Here is a 16,815-nt window from a genome sequence, read left to right on the forward strand (position 1 = left end):
CGTTGACCACAGGCTCTAAACAACTCTACCTCCTATATCCATATACCTTGGTGTGAATATGCATGTTGTGTGTTTTTTTTTTGTCCAGATCTACTGTTCTGGCTATGGCTTCGATGGGGGTTGATTTATTCCGGTTGTCTTTTGTGGGTCTTGACTGAAAAAAAAACAAAAACAGTTATGTGGACAGTACAAGCATGAATTTTTCTGCGTCCAATGCTCTCCAAGTAGCCCAGCAGTGGCACAGCCCGTGATCGAACAAGTCAACATCGAACTCAAAAGCGATCGGAAGATTCCATCTCGTAACAACTGGAGTGACTCCACTGTTTACGAGGCTGTACCCGCCGCCCACTCCCGAGCCCAACGACAACTCAGGCGACCCCGCTGTACCAAAGCTGGACTGACATGGAGCACACTGCAACAGACGAAAAAGCCTGCCTCCTTTTAACGGCAGTACGGACATCGCCCTCGAATTATATAGCTCCGTCAACGCATCACCCGTTGCACTACATAAACACTTACCACAAAAACAAGACAGCATATAACAAAAGGAATGGCGGATGTGGATTGGAAGGATAAAAGGGATGCGGAATCAAAGGATGAGACCGTTGTCTCTGGCGAATCGGTAGATGAGCCTCATGTAGACGAGGTCCCTAGCCGCCAACACTTCTCTAATTTCTATACGCGGTCGTCTGCCGATGCTCTCGACTGCGCCCAACAAGCAGGGTCTTGCGGTTTCAAACTCCACGCAGGACCACAGAAGGTGATCCACATCGTGAAATCCGTCACCGCAGCCACACGCCTTCGTCTGAGCCAGAGTTATACGCTGTAAATGAGCAAAATTGAATCGTTTTCGTTACATTGCCGTAACAATACTGTGCTGTGTAGTATTAAATTTTATTCGATCGGAAATTTGTTTCACTAAAAGGGCAGTCCGGTGACCGAGGCGACTGCGGCGCCGGTCATCGCACGGCAGGGCCGGGGTTCACTTTACTACGGGTAAAATCAAGTCACAGAAAGCCAGAAATGGCAGGAAGAGACCTCTCGAGGTTGTAGTGCCAAGGTAGAAGAAGAAGAAAGTTTTTCACAAACTACAATAAACTTTTTTTGCTTTTTTTTCTACAGTAATATGTGTTGAAATCTAACAACAGACGACGTTGTCGTCGACGCAATCAATCATGAGTAAACAGCATTTACTGGAACTTTAGGAAGATTGATTCAATTTATTTTTATTGTTTAAAATGTCTATACTGTTCTGTTTATTAATTTCTATACTGTTTTGTTTATAAATTTTAATGCGCAATACGCAACATAATAATGACTGTCACGTTGGATTCTCAAATTTTGTATCTCAGCGATTTTTTCGACCACCAATTTGGGTCAAAGGATCTCCAAAACATTAAAACTTTTAAGATTGATAAGGAGAATCGGAACAAGCGCATCGGATAACAGGATGTAGAAAATGTATGAAAATGATTCTTTCGATCTCGAAATTTATTCATTTCGAAGCAATTTATTATCGCATCATTTCTGGCAAAATAGTTCATAAAAATGAAAACATGAATATAATCTTTAATAAATGCATTAATGCCCATTTACGACATTTTTATCCACAAAATAACTGAAGGAAAAAAAACTGATCCTTTATACTGTGTCCTTTGTGGTAACATTATGATAATTCAACAAACCCTAGCATACTGTGCTGCCAGCGAGACAAGAAAAGTTGCTGTGGTAGGCGAAGCAACTCTCGGGCCGAGATTGGACGATCGTAAAATGCTCCTTGTTGGACCCCTGATTTGGCCAGTGAGTCTGCCTTCTCGTTACCGGGAATACCACCGGAAATACCGGGAGAAGAAGGCACCCAAATTAACGAAATCCTTAGAAAGTTGATTCTTTTGCTGCATTTTTGCACCAGATGGGTGATATGTGTACTCAAGTTTAGCCTTGAGTTGAATCAAACACCAAGGTATCGAAAATTGTCGGTAGTTGATATCTTTTCACCGTACAAAAAGACACAATTTTCAAGTCAAATAGTCTTTTCTCCCTGTTTTTCGTCGTGTCGCTAAAAGGAAAAAAGACTACCATCTCAGTTTTCGGTGCAGAGAACTTGATACCAAGGTTTTCAGACCACTCGGCAAGGTTGTCCAAAGTGGTTTGTAAAGCCAGTTGTATTTCGGCGGCGTCCCTGCTTGCAAAAGATATGACGCCGTCGTCTGCTAATTGTCTAATGCTGCAGTTCGGAGCTAGACAAGAATCTATTTCGCTAACATAAAAGTTGTATAACAGGGGGCTCAAGCAGGACCCTTGTGCTAGTCCATGGAAACTGGTCCGCTTTAGCTGCACATGATCATTGTTGAAATTCATAGCTTTCTCCGACAAAAGGTTGAACAGAAAGTTATTCAACTTTGGACCCAGCCCCACATTTTCTAATTTTTGACTCAGCTTGTATGGTGAAACTGAGTCAAATGCCCCCTGTATATCCAGAAAAATAGATCCCATGTTCTGCTTGCGTGCACGAGCAAGCTCTATTTCCGTAACCAGAAGGGCTAAGCAGTCATTAGTATCCCTGGCTTTACGGAAAACAAACTGGGTATTTGAGGTGAAGGTGGAAAAGAATCATTCTTTTAAGGAGTTTCCTCAGACACGACAGTAACGATATTGGCCGATACGAGTCGTGTCTTGATGGCGGTTTGCCAAGCTTCAACATAGTGACAACTTTCACTTCTCTCCACTCTTGCGGAACGCTGTAGACCTCCAACATATTGTTGAAGATGCTTAACAGACATTTCCTCCCTACGTCGGGAAGATTTTGAAGTAATTTTCTACCAATCTGATTCATGCCTGGGGAGGAACTTTTTCATGATAGGAGAGCAAGTGATAGCTCTACCATTGTGAACGGTGAATCCATCCTAGGGTCACTACCAGGCGCATGTTGTGTAAAGCTTTGCGCAGGAACGAAATCGGGACAAAGCTTGTGGGCAAATTCATACAGCCACTCGCCAGAAAAGCTTTCGCTCTCATTGATGTTGTTGCTGTTTCGCATCCTTCTAGCCATTCTCAAAAGCGAATTAAGTGAAGTGGTAGGGTCTAGATTATTGACGTATCTACGCCAATAACCCTTTTTCTTCGCCTTCAACAGGTTTTTGCACGTTCCCTCCAGTTGTTTATTTTTTTCATATAGGACCTCGAGCCCGTGTTCCGGAAGGCTTTAAATGCCTCACGCTTCTTGGTGAAAGCCGCTTCTCAATCCTTGTCCCACCAAGGAGTGGGAGGTTTTTTTAAATGTCCTTGCTTGGTGGGAGCGCCTTGTTTGGGCCTCAAGAGCGCACTTGTTTATGATTGAAACAAGTTTTTCGTACTCCTTGACAGGAGACAAATCTTCCAAGTCAAGTGAAAGCGAAGCGGCTTTTAATTCGCCGTATCTCGTCCAGTCGATGTTCCTCGTTAAGTCACATTTAACGGGGATTCCTTCTACTGGACATCCTCCCTTGATGTAGGAAATTTCTATCGACAAGTGGTCACTGCCGATAGGGTCCTGGATCACCTTCCAACTAAAATCCAGGGCTATTGCTGATGGACATAGAGACAGGTCCAGTGCACTCGCCCTACTTAGAGGTGTCTGCATCCTAGTTGCCTCTCCTGAGTTGAGAATGGAAAAACCAAATCTGTCGCAGAAATCTCGGATGATGGGAGCGCGAATGTCATCCTTATCGCAGCCCCAGTCGATTTCATGGGAGTTAAAGTCTCCCAGAATCAAAAGCGGTCCAGACAACAGTGGTCCTGTTCCAAGATCCTCTTTGAACTTTTCAATTTTTGCTTTTTCATTGTTGGCTATCGGGGGGATATAAACGGATGCAATTGTCACGTGAAGAACGCCCAGTTTTGCCTTAACTGCGACAGTTTCTATCATTTCCTGTCTAGGGGTGGGTATTCTGGTGAAAATGTGACTCTTTCGAACACCAATCAGTACCCCCCCACCCATAGTAACGCGATCTTCACGGATTATATTATATCCCGGGATATAATATATATTATATCCAAGTAAACTCCTACAGTTCCACTGTATGATAGTAGCCGTAGGAGCCAATCATCCAAACGGACCATCATACTTAAGCATGGCCATTGAGCCAGCCACTGTTTGATCATCCCCTTCAGGAAAGGAAGGGCCCAAGTAGCGATCTGGAAGCCCTTGGGCTCCGCCGGAAAAGCCAGGCTTTCCACCGGAGCTTTGGTTCGAGAAGATTGCTTGTTCTTGGACTGGCTCCTGGCGATTTGTGAGGCGGGAGTTTTGGGATTGGCGTCGCGTTTCGGGACAGGTGGAGAAACTTTAGCGTGGCGCTGTGGTGCCAAAGGTTTGTTTTTGTCTTCAAGACTTTTCGTTGTACCTTTTTATAAGGCATTCGCAGTACTTTTACCGATCTCAATGGCACCTGTTCGAGTGCAGTCGGATTGGCCTCGCCATTTGCAGCTGTGTTATTCAGCACTGGAAAAGGCATCGATGCGATCGCTCCTTTTAAAGCGTCGATGGAAGAGCCGCGTGCCCTCTCGGCTTGCGTTTTGGTCTGTTCCCTCTGGAGATTTCGATATACTTGGAACAATAGTACCTCATGTCACTCCTCCCGACAATGCGAGCATTTTTGGGACAAGGCTTTGCACTCCTCGGTAGCGTGAGCTCCTCTGCATTTATCGCAGCAAATCTTGCGAGTGCAGAACGGATTGGTGGGTCCAATCCGGCTGCACTTTGAGCAGGTAGCCGCCCTTGGCACGTATGCTCGGTCGATGGGTATCCGTAGGCCTTCTAGAATGAGGGCCTGTGGAAGTACCGTTCCCTCAAACGTAATCCGGAGGGAGGTGGTTGGGATGTATTTCATTTCTTCTTTCGTTGAGGCATCTAGCTTAAAAAGCTTTTTGGCCTCAAGGACTTTTACCTTCGGCGTGTCTGGTGCATGAAATGCACCCACACCGAATTTAACACCATCATCCTCCGGATAATCGAAGTCCTCGATTACGCCGGTAACTTCCACCAGACTACCGGGGATATAAACCCGATAGTGCTCCGTAAAATCTGGATCAGCCGCAATGACGTTGGCTTGAGCCCGGTCCTTTGCGGTAACCCTGATCTTGTTCGGGCGCATCCGGAACACATCGGCAACGCCCGGGTAGTTTTGGAACAATGATGCCGCGATCCAATGACGGCCAATGACGGCGGGTAAGCACGCGAGCGGTGTTCGGATAGTGGCTCACTATTCAGGGTCAGCGAGGCATTGCTTGCCAGCCGGGCAATAGATGCCATCGGAACACTACACGAGGCCTTCAAAGTGGACGGCTTTTCTTCTAAGGCCACTTTTCTGGTCGCAGGAGCAGCCTTAGGGTGTCCTGCTCTACCACCATGGTAGAGCCGGCTACAACGGTAGGAGTGAAAAGGATAACTCACCGTGACACACGACGCACAAATAAACGCACACACTCACACACACTCACTGAGTACAAGTGTCGATCGATGCGACCATGCTGCGCGAATACGCTTGTTTGTCGCAACGATAGACAGGTACACACACTCACGACACTAAGAACAAACGTCGATCACGACTTGATCGATACAGTTAACAACATAACTCCGAGCGAATATCGGAGAGAACACGAAACACCGATTAGTGTGCAATACTCGTATTGCGCTGGCTACGCAATAGCACACGAGAGCGATGATCACTACTCTGCCTTTAGAAATAATTCGTAAGGACGCTTCCGAGCGAAACACATGCTCTCACTACTGAAGCTGGAGGCAGACTGCTTATTATTCATGTACAAGATAATTTTATGTTTAAAAATGGCTTCAATAAACACAAAATATGGTGTTCTAAAACTGTCAAAGTAGAACACGTTTTACAAAAGGTATTTTATATCTAATGAATATCGTTTGATTATGTGTAGAGCAGCTGGGATTGGTTTGCTTTTGGGCTGTTATACATTTTTTTGTTATTAGGAAAGTCAATTTAACCCAACATCCAACAGAAAGCAACAATCTTTTTGAGGAAGATTAAGGAAAAACTATATCAGATGTAAAATAATAACAAAGTGTTAGGTATCCTATATGCTACAAAAAAATATTTGATACAGATTTAATCAGAAATAGTAAAAACTATCTGCACAAAGTCATGAAGTGTACTTGCTTTACGCAAAGCATTAAAAATTAAAAAGGGTTCAAAAGGTTATCAACGGGCTTAAATTCCACAATTTAAAAACGCAAGATTACTAAAGCCTTATGCACACAAGACTTAGTCGAATAAGTCAAATATTTTATCAAAAGAAATAGCAAACCTGTTTGGTAAAAAAATAAACCTGAAAAGAACTTTGTACTCCATTATTATTACTTTTATTGCATTAGGTCATGAAATACAAAAATGATATAAAATATTATATAAAGACTAGGTTTAAAAACCGAGAACACTTTCTTGAGGTGCACCATAAGTAGGACCTCGTAGCTGCATTAGAAGAATTGCAATGCAAAAAGGAATAATATCAAAAGAAAAGAATGGAGTAGGATCTAAAATATCTGGTGTTATATGCTATATGGAAGAACGGTCGGCGGTGCGCGACGGGGCTTTGTGCACTTGTGGCGCATATGCAGTTTGTGTCCCACCGTACTTACGGGGTTCCTTTGGATCATGACGATATCGACAAACAACAAGCGCATAAGCAAACCAATTCTTTCATTTTGCGACTCTCCAGGCAATCGTGAAGATTCTAGAAGGGAACGTTCCTTACTGGATTGTTGGAGACATCGAGGCTATACCTTTGGTAGGGGGACACTCGATGCTCACCGGCGTATTGAGTCGGCCAGGAGACTTTGGATATCCATAGGGAATATCCCTTACAGGCTTGTTGGAGATTTGAGGCCTCTTGAAAGAAATTGGACGTCAGGATTTGAGTTGTATCAAGTGTAAACCCAGAACCATCTCTCACTGGTTGGGAAAGATAGCTTTATTTAAACCAAAAATTTCTTAGTTTATGGTTATTCCATTCGCCTTAAATTAGGTTAAACTTTTAAAAAACACAATTTTTCATACAGGTTTATTGCATACAACTTTTTGGTTGACGGCAAGAGCATAGGGTTTCGTTGTAAACAAAAGAATCAAGCTACGTGTGGAATTTTCTTAGCGTAATTTTGGTTTGAGTCGTTTCCGTTTGTCTATTCGTTAACCTGCTGATTTGAAATTATCTTTTATTGATTTGCTTGTTTCGGGGCGATCGAGCGAGGTGCGATCGATTGCTGCGCTTGCATGAAATGTGTAGCTATGGATGTGTTGTTTGGTCGCGGTGCGATCGATCGCTAAGTATGCATACGTTTATGAAATATTTTTTCTGTTTTGTTCTGTTTGTTTGCAATGGTTCAATGTGGATAGAATTTATGTTTAATTGCTGATCACTGTCTACACCGTGCGATGTTTGGTGCATAGGTTGCTTTGGTATCGTATTGTCGAGAGCGCTAGCCAGTTTTTAATGTTCTTATTGCAACAGATGTTTGTTCCAAACTGCTAAATATGCGGTTCTTATGTTCTTGGTGGAGAAAAGGTTACTTGAGTTTAAAAAGTTGGTGCATAAGGTTGTGGTGCAATTTACCGTTCCTTCGTACGTGTTTATGAAATATATATTTTCATGAGATGTATTAGAGATGTATACTAGAATAAAGACCAGTGCACCGTATTTCCGTGACATTTAATAATGTCCAATGAACTACTTTTCCTTAAATTACGAACCGACCAGGTTTTGCTTCAAAAGAATTAAAAAAGCATTTGCACGAATTAAAATTTGGAATGATTTAAGAGCACATAATTGAACAGCTAAAGCAAAGGACCAAATTATTAAAACAGCGGCAGAGTTGTCGATAACAGGTATCAAAAGACTCCCACGACAGAGAGGATATCTCACCACCAGCTGGAGCCGGCGGCATCTTCAAGACGGGTTGAAAATTACTGAAACAAAATTCTACAAAGGAAACATTCAACTAACAGTTGTCTTTTAATCAATTTTTCTAACAAAAAATCAACGAATGCCATCGCTTCTCGGTTACCTGAGTTTAATAAGGAATGCCTATTGTGGTTTTATACACAGTGAGTTAAGACAACATATTTCAAAAATCAGTGATGATACTCCTACTAACTAAGTTTTGAAGTGAGTTGTAGTTCAAAGTATGGAACGGAAATATTAAAAATGTGTAATAATGTCACGCATTTACATTCCCGAGTGAGGTAAGGTCTGTTATGCTGACATAACTAGTTTCCATTTACACTTCACAGGAATGTTGGAGTCATTGGTGCCTTACCGTAGGCATGGGGACTATCAAATCTCTTAAATAGAGAAGACGTTAAGCTCGGATAAATATTTGTCAGTTCTGACAGTTTGACGAATTCTTTCGTCTATCCTTACATGAAGATGCTCTATACCTCTATATACATTTTGTAACATTCTCGTTACATTTTGGCTAATCTGTTTCCTAACATTGTTAAGGTGAACGATTAAGTAAGGGCGACCCGGTAGCCGAGGTGACAGTGGTCTTCACACGGCAGTACAGAACTAAAATTTCAAATGATTTCTTCAAGAAGCAACAAGAAAGGCGGGTGTTTGTTTCCATGTCGCTGATGCCGGTTTTTTCGCTACTTAAACATTACGGAATAAGAAACTACACGTCCTTGACCACATTTCTATGCCGCTTTGAACTACATCCACGACGTGCATCACCCCATATCGTTCATATCTCCCCACACTCCGGCACCCTTCCAAACACTCTAGAAAGGATATACAGTTACACCGCATGCAATGTCACCAACTTCAATCGCTAACCGAACCTAAAAGATTTCCTTTTCAACTTTATTTACGTCGCAGTTGTTGTTAGTTGTGAGTGGTATTACTTTTTTTATGTGAGAGTGTTTGTGTATGTGTATGCGTATTTATATATGCCGCAGGCAACAACCCTTCACCCACTTTACGGAAATTTCAACATTTCGAAGCGATCGGACGAAAACAAAGCCAAAGCGGCAAAAAAATGCAAATAAATGCAACATTTATTTGTGGTTATTTGCGTGTTTAGAATAGCAAATGCAGCGAAACAGCACTTGTCCTGAGTTGAATGGATACCAAACAAATAAAAAACTCGTACAAACACAGGCACGCGGATCCACCCCCATTACTCCAACGAGCAAAGGGATGAAAGTGAGCAACTCGCCTGTTTAGCCCCTGCCATAAAAGAAATGGTCCGGGTGCAATTAGAATGCAGCAATGGTAGAACAGCTGACATGACTTGTCGCTTCCTTCCACCTTGTAATTGCTGTTTTTGCTCTGGAGAACCAAAAAAAAACAACAACAACAACAACAACAACAAAAATCGTTCTTAGCAAGGATCTGCTTCAGTAGCAGGCTTTTATAGTTACACTTTTATGCTAAAACAAACACGCGTGTAACAAACACACCGACCGCCATGTACAGTCACCACAGCTCTGTGGCCCACGCGGCGATGCACTTGGATGCGTGTGCAAGTTGATAAACGAGTTGACAGACTGTCCGGTTAGGGCCTGCGTGTCCTTGCGCTTTTACCAACACAACACTCGATTTAATATAGCAAAACTGTGCGCCATTCCGTGGCCTACATTTCTGCGAGCCATCGGTACAAGTAGTGCAATGTTTGCACAGCACGGTACGGATGAGTCATTTCCAGGCCGAACACAACATCTAGCAGGATCAGAGCAGATGTCGCATTACTGCTGTAGAACACCCGGCATTCCTATTTGGATGCGCATTTTCTTTTTTTTTGCATCGATGCGTAGTTGGTTTGCTCTCATTTGAATTATAGATGGTAAGACCCACAGTATGGATCGCTGTGATGTGTGTCAATGCTCTTTTTTGTGTGCAAAAGTATTATTTACTGTCTTTTTCGGTAAGGTAATAAAAACAAGAAATATTCATGAATAGATCTTGCTCGTGATTATAATGCAGATCGGGCATGTTTTTATGTCGTCCAGTGACTGAATTTATTTTTTTTCCAAATATTATGTAATGATGATTAAGCTGTCGTTTTGCTATATTTAATCATTGATTAACTATTATTATATTTATATTATTAATATTTACTGTATTTTTTGATGACTTATTTTCTCTCGTGGACAACCGCGCCGGTCTTCATACGGCAGGACCGGGGTACAAATCCCACCAGGAGCGTTCCCCCGTAGTGAGTACTGACTATCCAACTACGTGGTAGCATTAAGTCTAGTCAACCAGAAAGAAAGCCATGCAAGACGTAAGAGAAAAAGAATAATTTATTTGCCAGCTCAACTAATGTTGTTGTGTTTTATTTAGGGACAATGTGAAGATTTATATGAAACTATTAATGTAAATGGCTGCGTATATCAAAATCAATGAGGTACTAAATGATTCCATTGGAAAAATAATTCAATATTGGTATAATTGCTCACTTTACAATCATTATTTGTTATTCGAGAATTAACATCATTTTTGTAACTAAGCTACTTGTCATAACTATTAAATATACAGCTGTGATTGATAAGGAAGATAGAATATAATATTTTATAACACACAAAGCACCTTACAAACCTCATGCGTCAAACTATGTTCTGCTACTGAATGTCCAATTCGATGTCAGAACTTAAATTGGTTCTTTATACGACCTTTGTAACATACCGAACTAACAAGCGTTTGTGGACACAGCAAATAATTGATATATTACTTACTTACTCACCAAGGTGACATGATCGGACTTCACAGTATCAGCCAGCTGCAGAAATTCTTCGACACCCCTCACTGTCTAGACATCGTCTACCAAACCAATATCCCTGCCTGTTTGACGGCAGAGAAGCACTCCATCTCATCTTAGACCTACCACGTATCTAGTGTCCATGTCGGCGGGCTAGAAAGTTATTCCGGACTGGGTCGTCCGGTGTCATCCTCATGCCATGATCAGCCCACAGTAGTCTGACAATTTCAATTCACTGTAAGATGAAAAGATCATTGCAGCTCATATTTTTTTAAAATTTTAGTGGCTCTTCCATTGGACTTCTAAGAGTTCTTGGAAAATAATGATTCAGAGTTGTGTATGGGCACTGGAACTATAAATGTTCTACGCAGTCCCAACTTTGTATTTCGCTATAGTTGGTGATAGCAAAGAAATTTACTGATGCCGAGGATCTGTGCCGTCTACTCGAATTTTTGGAGAGCTTCTGCTACATAGGAGAGCTTTAAACCAATGATTTTTCACGATTGTTTGCAGGATCTGAATAGGCTCATAGCAGATAATCCACGAAATTTCCACCTCCGAGTCATGGATGGCCCTGTCTAGCGCCAAATTGAAGAGCGCAGGCTCTGGTAGAAACCGTGATGTTGATCATTGTCATTATAACAAACAAAACGTGTGTATCAGAGTTTATTTATTTTTATTTTATTTATTGAGTATTACGGTCCGATGCCGTATTGTAATGTGTATCAGAGTTGCAGAAACAAAAATCATAGCATTGTGCAGTTTTATCCTGAGTATGCTGGCTTTAAAATCAATAAAGAAATGGTTGCTTTTGATATACCATCTACCACCAGGGATACAATTCTTATATTCAACAGTATGATACACGTCTCGTCGCTGCATTTTAGCATATCTCCCGTCATTTATATAGGACAAATGATGCCAATATTCCAATCGTAAGATATCGATTGATTATGCCGTACCTCAATAATAATTTTTCGAATTTTGTGTTCGAGTGCTTCATCGCGATATTGCATTAGGACATTTCCAACCTATTTTGCCAGGTTTTTCACTGCTAGACTGTAGAAGATTCACAGCAAAAAGTAAATCGAGAACAACGAGATAAACTCACCCTTTCCATCACAAATTCTGAACATATACACTTTAGACCGTGCCGTTGGAAGCAGAAACACATTCCTGTTTCAAATACTGCTTTCGTGAACAATACTCTTTGAACTACCATGTTCAAAATATTTATTTCTTTTCCTTGGCACGAAAACCTCGGGAGGCCTTAATTTTACCCGTCGTACAGTAGTCAGCCCTAAGTACGGGGAGGCAGTCTGGATGGGATTTGAACCTCGGTCTTGCCGTGTGAAGACCGGCGCCGTTATCCCTGGGCCACTGGACCACCCCATGAACATTCCAGCACTTAAAATGACTCTTTCTTCTTCGTGGTTGAACGACGATAGATACCTCGTATCTTGCTTCAAATCAGTCCTTGTTGCATAAGAATTATTATAATTATTATTTATTTTACACTGGCTACCTCGAGTGCTTTCCAGTAGCGTCTGATACAATAAAATAAAAAATAAACATATAACTAAAACGTCATGCACGGAACGAAACACATTAGGACAAGGAAGGCAATATAAGGGGACGGAATACAGGGTTTCCGAGAAGAACTAACGATGTGCGAGCGAGTTCTGAGCAATGGCTAGGATGAAGTAAACAATTGCCAGGTAGATCTGGCGATCTGTTACCCTTTCTAGACTATGGCAAAGCTGAACTAGACACAGGCTAGGTTGAAGTGGACGATGGCCAGGTTGAATTGAAATGTCAAATTTGAAACGATTGCTTGCAACGTATGTAATAATAATACGTATGTATGTAATAATAAAATCATTATTTACTGGGCTTTGAACATGTTTCAATGCTCAAAAAGAAATATTTTTTTATTGTAATGTTGTTTTTGCTTTCCAATGATTTTTTTTTTTTGTAAAATATGCAAAACATTAGTTAAAAGAATTTGAGTCATTGACTATAAACATTAACTTCAACTGTCATCTTCTGTCAAAAGGCAACATTTAAACAATATTACAAAAAAATGTTTTGGAGCATTGAAATATGTTCAAAGCGCAGTAAATAATAATTTTATAATTACATACTAGCTACGTTGCAATTTAAGCATTCTCTTTCAATTAATATCCTTTAAAAAAATTAATTACAAAAAATATGTTTTTTAACAGTTATTTTTTTAATATTTTTCAAGCGTTACCCCAAACGTTTGCGAACGCTTCAGCAATTGTTTCAAATCTGACATTTCAGTTCAACCTGGCCATCCTCCACTTCAACCTAGCCTGTGTCAAGGTCAACTTGCCCATAGTCCAGAAAGGGGAACAGATCGCCAGAAATACCTGGCAATTGTGTACTTCATCCTAGCCATTGCCCAGAAATGGCTCGCACATCGATAGGATGGGACAAAGATGGGAATGAAGAATGAGAATGAATGACCATTATTATATCTTTTCAAGAAATTCATAAAGACTACTAATAAACTAACTATAAGTTAGTTTAGATCCCAATGGGCTATAAAGTTCTTCTTGGCTTAGGAGATTAAATTCTATTTTATTGTAGTCAATAATAAACACATCTTCTTCTTTTTCTTCTTCTTTCTTGGCACTAAAACCTCGACAGGTCTCGGCCAATCATAATTGTTTAATTTCTTCAAAGATTCAATATTCAATATACACGTTACAACTGTGCTGTCTGTCTAGCGTAACAACCTCTATCTCGCATCTGTTTCAAGCACCATCAATTGCCGATTCGTCTAGATGCTGTTGCGGTATTGGCAAGCATTTCGCTTCCGATAAATGATTCGTCATCGGGACGAGCCGCCATCAACCGACTGCTAGCGCCATGAAAAGCGATGCAACACACATTTCTGCTCTTTGCCACCACTTCTTCCGACATCCTTCCTCTCTTCTGTCAGAAAAGGATCAACTGAATTGGCAAGAGAATAGAAAAAGGTTTTCCTCAAAAATATAATCGTCTGAATAGACGCCCTGGCAGGTAAGAGATGCACTTTCGGTGCATCCCCCTTCCTTTTGACCCCCTTCCTTGACCTTTTCCTTGTCCTTAGCTTCTTTGCCCTTTTTCGCTCCTATAAACGAACTATCGACCGAACTATAATTACGCTAAGCGCACCATTTAGGCTACCTACCTTCACGTTGGGACTCGGTCAAACTTCGTCGTCTGTTGGCGATAAATTTCCCGCCTTCAAATGGATCCGAGTCATCAGTCCCGGCTAGACTACGGGTAACGATAAAAAAATAACACAGGACCCTTTCAGAAGTAACACTCACGGCGTGTCCTTTCGAATTTTCTCGTTCTTTTCTTACCACAGTTGCTTTTCAGTAGCGGTAAAGGCACGACTGTACGGATTCCTTATCACCCACTGTCTTTCGCTCGTGTGTTCCTGGAATGGTTTATATCTTCCCTTCTCTCGTTTCGGTCTTTCACCAGCTGTCGAACAAGCAGGGATGGGAATGGAAAATAGGAGAGGCAGATAGGCGAAAAAACAACATCAAAAACAACTACGAAAAGTTTAAGAATTGAATTCGAAAAATGAACTCAAAGTGGCACTGCGATAAAGGATGGATCGAAAACTGTTCCGAAACAACGATCCTTAGGAAAAACGAGGATTAGAAAACGAATCCTTAGGCGGGCCACGATGACGACATAAATTCTTGCCCGCCTCTTAAACCTTCCCAGTGTTGAAGGGCACTTCATTTATGATGCCGCTACAGAACTACTGAAATATTTCAGTTTTTCGAAGCCAAAAGACAAAGCGAGCAGCACTTTACTGCTGTGTTACGTATGCTTACGTTGTAAACTGTGTATCTGTGAGCATAGAAGGCAGTAAGGGAAAGACATAAAACATATGAGACATTGTAAACCTGCAGAATATTAAAAAAACAAAGCGCTTCAGTTCTATGACTGCTTATTGATGATTTTTTTTAGGAAATTTTGAGTTTACGCAAGTGAGGAGTTACCGTGAGAACAGACGAACATTCTGGTGAATATACGACCACCTGTAACAAAACTTTGTGACTTCCTCTCGTTGATATGGTATCTATAATAATTCACCATCGTTTTGACCATCGGACCGCTCTATAGAGTTGGTAAACCTACCATAGACTGAAAAGTATATCCCAAATTGCATCATTATGTTTTAAGCATGAAGAATGACCCGCTCGTATTTACAGCAAATTTACAAAAAATATTTATTTCCCATGGGCGGCGGCCCAGTGGTAGAAACGATAACGCCACCGGTCTTCATACGACAGGACCGGGTTTCAAATCTCATCGAGACCGTTTCCACGTAGTGAGGACTGACTATCCAACTAAGTGGTATCGTTAAGTCTAGTAAGCCAGAAATGGCAGGCATGACGTAAGAAGTCGTTAGGCTAAGAAGAGAGAGATATACATTTCACATAAGTTGGGCGATAATTCTTTCTTGGAATTGAACATTATTGATTTCCTTGCAGTACTTCTCGCTTTTATATCTTCTTCTTCTTCGATGGCACTACAATCTTGAAAGGTCTGGGCCTGCCATTCTGGCTTTCTGTGACTTGATTTTACCCGTAGAAAAGTAGTCAGCCCTGCGTACGGGGAGACTGTCTGGATGGGATTCGAACCCCGGTCCTGCCGTATTAAGACCGGCGCCGTTGTCGCCTCGGCCACCAGACCTTATATAATTCCATATAAGGAATTTCACACTATAAAAATATCGAGAGGGGCCTAACTCACCCGGGATAAGGTGCCCTTTCACGGGTTCAAGAAGGAAATGTCATCAAATTGATTTGAGTTGTATTCTTTCGTGTAATCTATTTTTTAAGCAAAACGCCCAGAGCGTGCTTTAAAAAAATTATCGAGAAAGTTACAATGTGTGATTAACGTATTCACATGTGGTTTACGCATTTGTTGCAAGTAGCAATATACTAAATACTGAAGAAGAAAACTATGTTTGCCAAAAGCAAAGAAACAGATGAGCAAGATATCATACAAGATTATGACATAGTCACAAAAAATTCAAGTCTACTCTATAATTATACGCCTAGCGTAATTGAGCAACAACCATGCACGAGTCAACCCCCAAAAGATTTGTCTGACTTTTCAGGTTCCGTGACACCTTAATAGAAATAGAACTATGAACAACCAGAAGCTTTAACCACCCGAGTGCTTACAAGAGAAGTATCTTTAAAAAACGATCTGTTTCGGAGGGAAGAAGAGTTATTACCTGCGATATTGGCAACCCACAGGACAATTCTAATAGCTAGCGGTCATTCGTTCGTGAACAGGCTAACAAGAGGAAAGCGTACGAGCACTCTTCAGTTCTGTGTCTAATAAATGATTTTGTGTAAACGTAATACTTATTGATCGTTTCTTATATTATATCTCGTATCGATTGGGCTTCGAGTATTAGAATTGCAATGTCGTCAATAAACAAAACGGGTCCAAATTTTTAATTCATGACTTAACAACTTGCGACGTCATGCCGACCATTTCTGGCTTACTAGCTAGATTTATTGAAACCACGCAGCCGGATCTTTACTACTGGGTATGGGTTGGATTCGATATCTGCGTAAAGACAAGAACTGCCTCCGTTTCAAACAAAAGTGCATTACTTAAGTATCAGTAACAGTTATTGAAAAATGTTTTTGATTTTTCAATCATGCAAGAATTTCGTTTGATAAATATAATAAAACGTCAGTAAGGAATTCTGTAATTTTGAAATTGTGTCATGAGTATTAAAAAAACTTGAAGTAACTAAGCACAAAACATTTATTTTCAAATTCTTGAAGGCTAGAGCTTCTTGTCTACCAAGGTACACTGATCTCAATATTTTGTTTACGTGTCCTTCGTGGCTTAAATTTTGCATTGCCACTTGGTCTACAAATGTTCAAGTCTAAACACAGGCATCATCGAGCCCATTTGAAGTATTTAAAACAATCAGATATAAACGTTTCCCTGCTACTCACTAAAAATATCTCAAATTTTAAAATCAATTACAC

General features: G+C 41.0%; 1 long non-coding RNA gene across 1 annotated transcript; it reads left to right on the forward strand.

The window, feature by feature from the left end:
• Positions 1-13,959: 13,959 nt before the first annotated feature.
• Positions 13,960-16,170, forward strand: LOC118513259. The gene is made up of 2 exons (XR_004906436.1): positions 13,960-14,056; positions 14,145-16,170. It is a non-coding gene; the product is annotated as an uncharacterized LOC118513259 (long non-coding RNA).
• Positions 16,171-16,815: the final 645 nt, after the last annotated feature.

The sequence above is a fragment of the Anopheles stephensi genome, chromosome X, assembly GCF_013141755.1.
Source record: "Anopheles stephensi strain Indian chromosome X, UCI_ANSTEP_V1.0, whole genome shotgun sequence".
Taxonomy (NCBI): domain Eukaryota; kingdom Metazoa; phylum Arthropoda; class Insecta; order Diptera; family Culicidae; genus Anopheles; species Anopheles stephensi.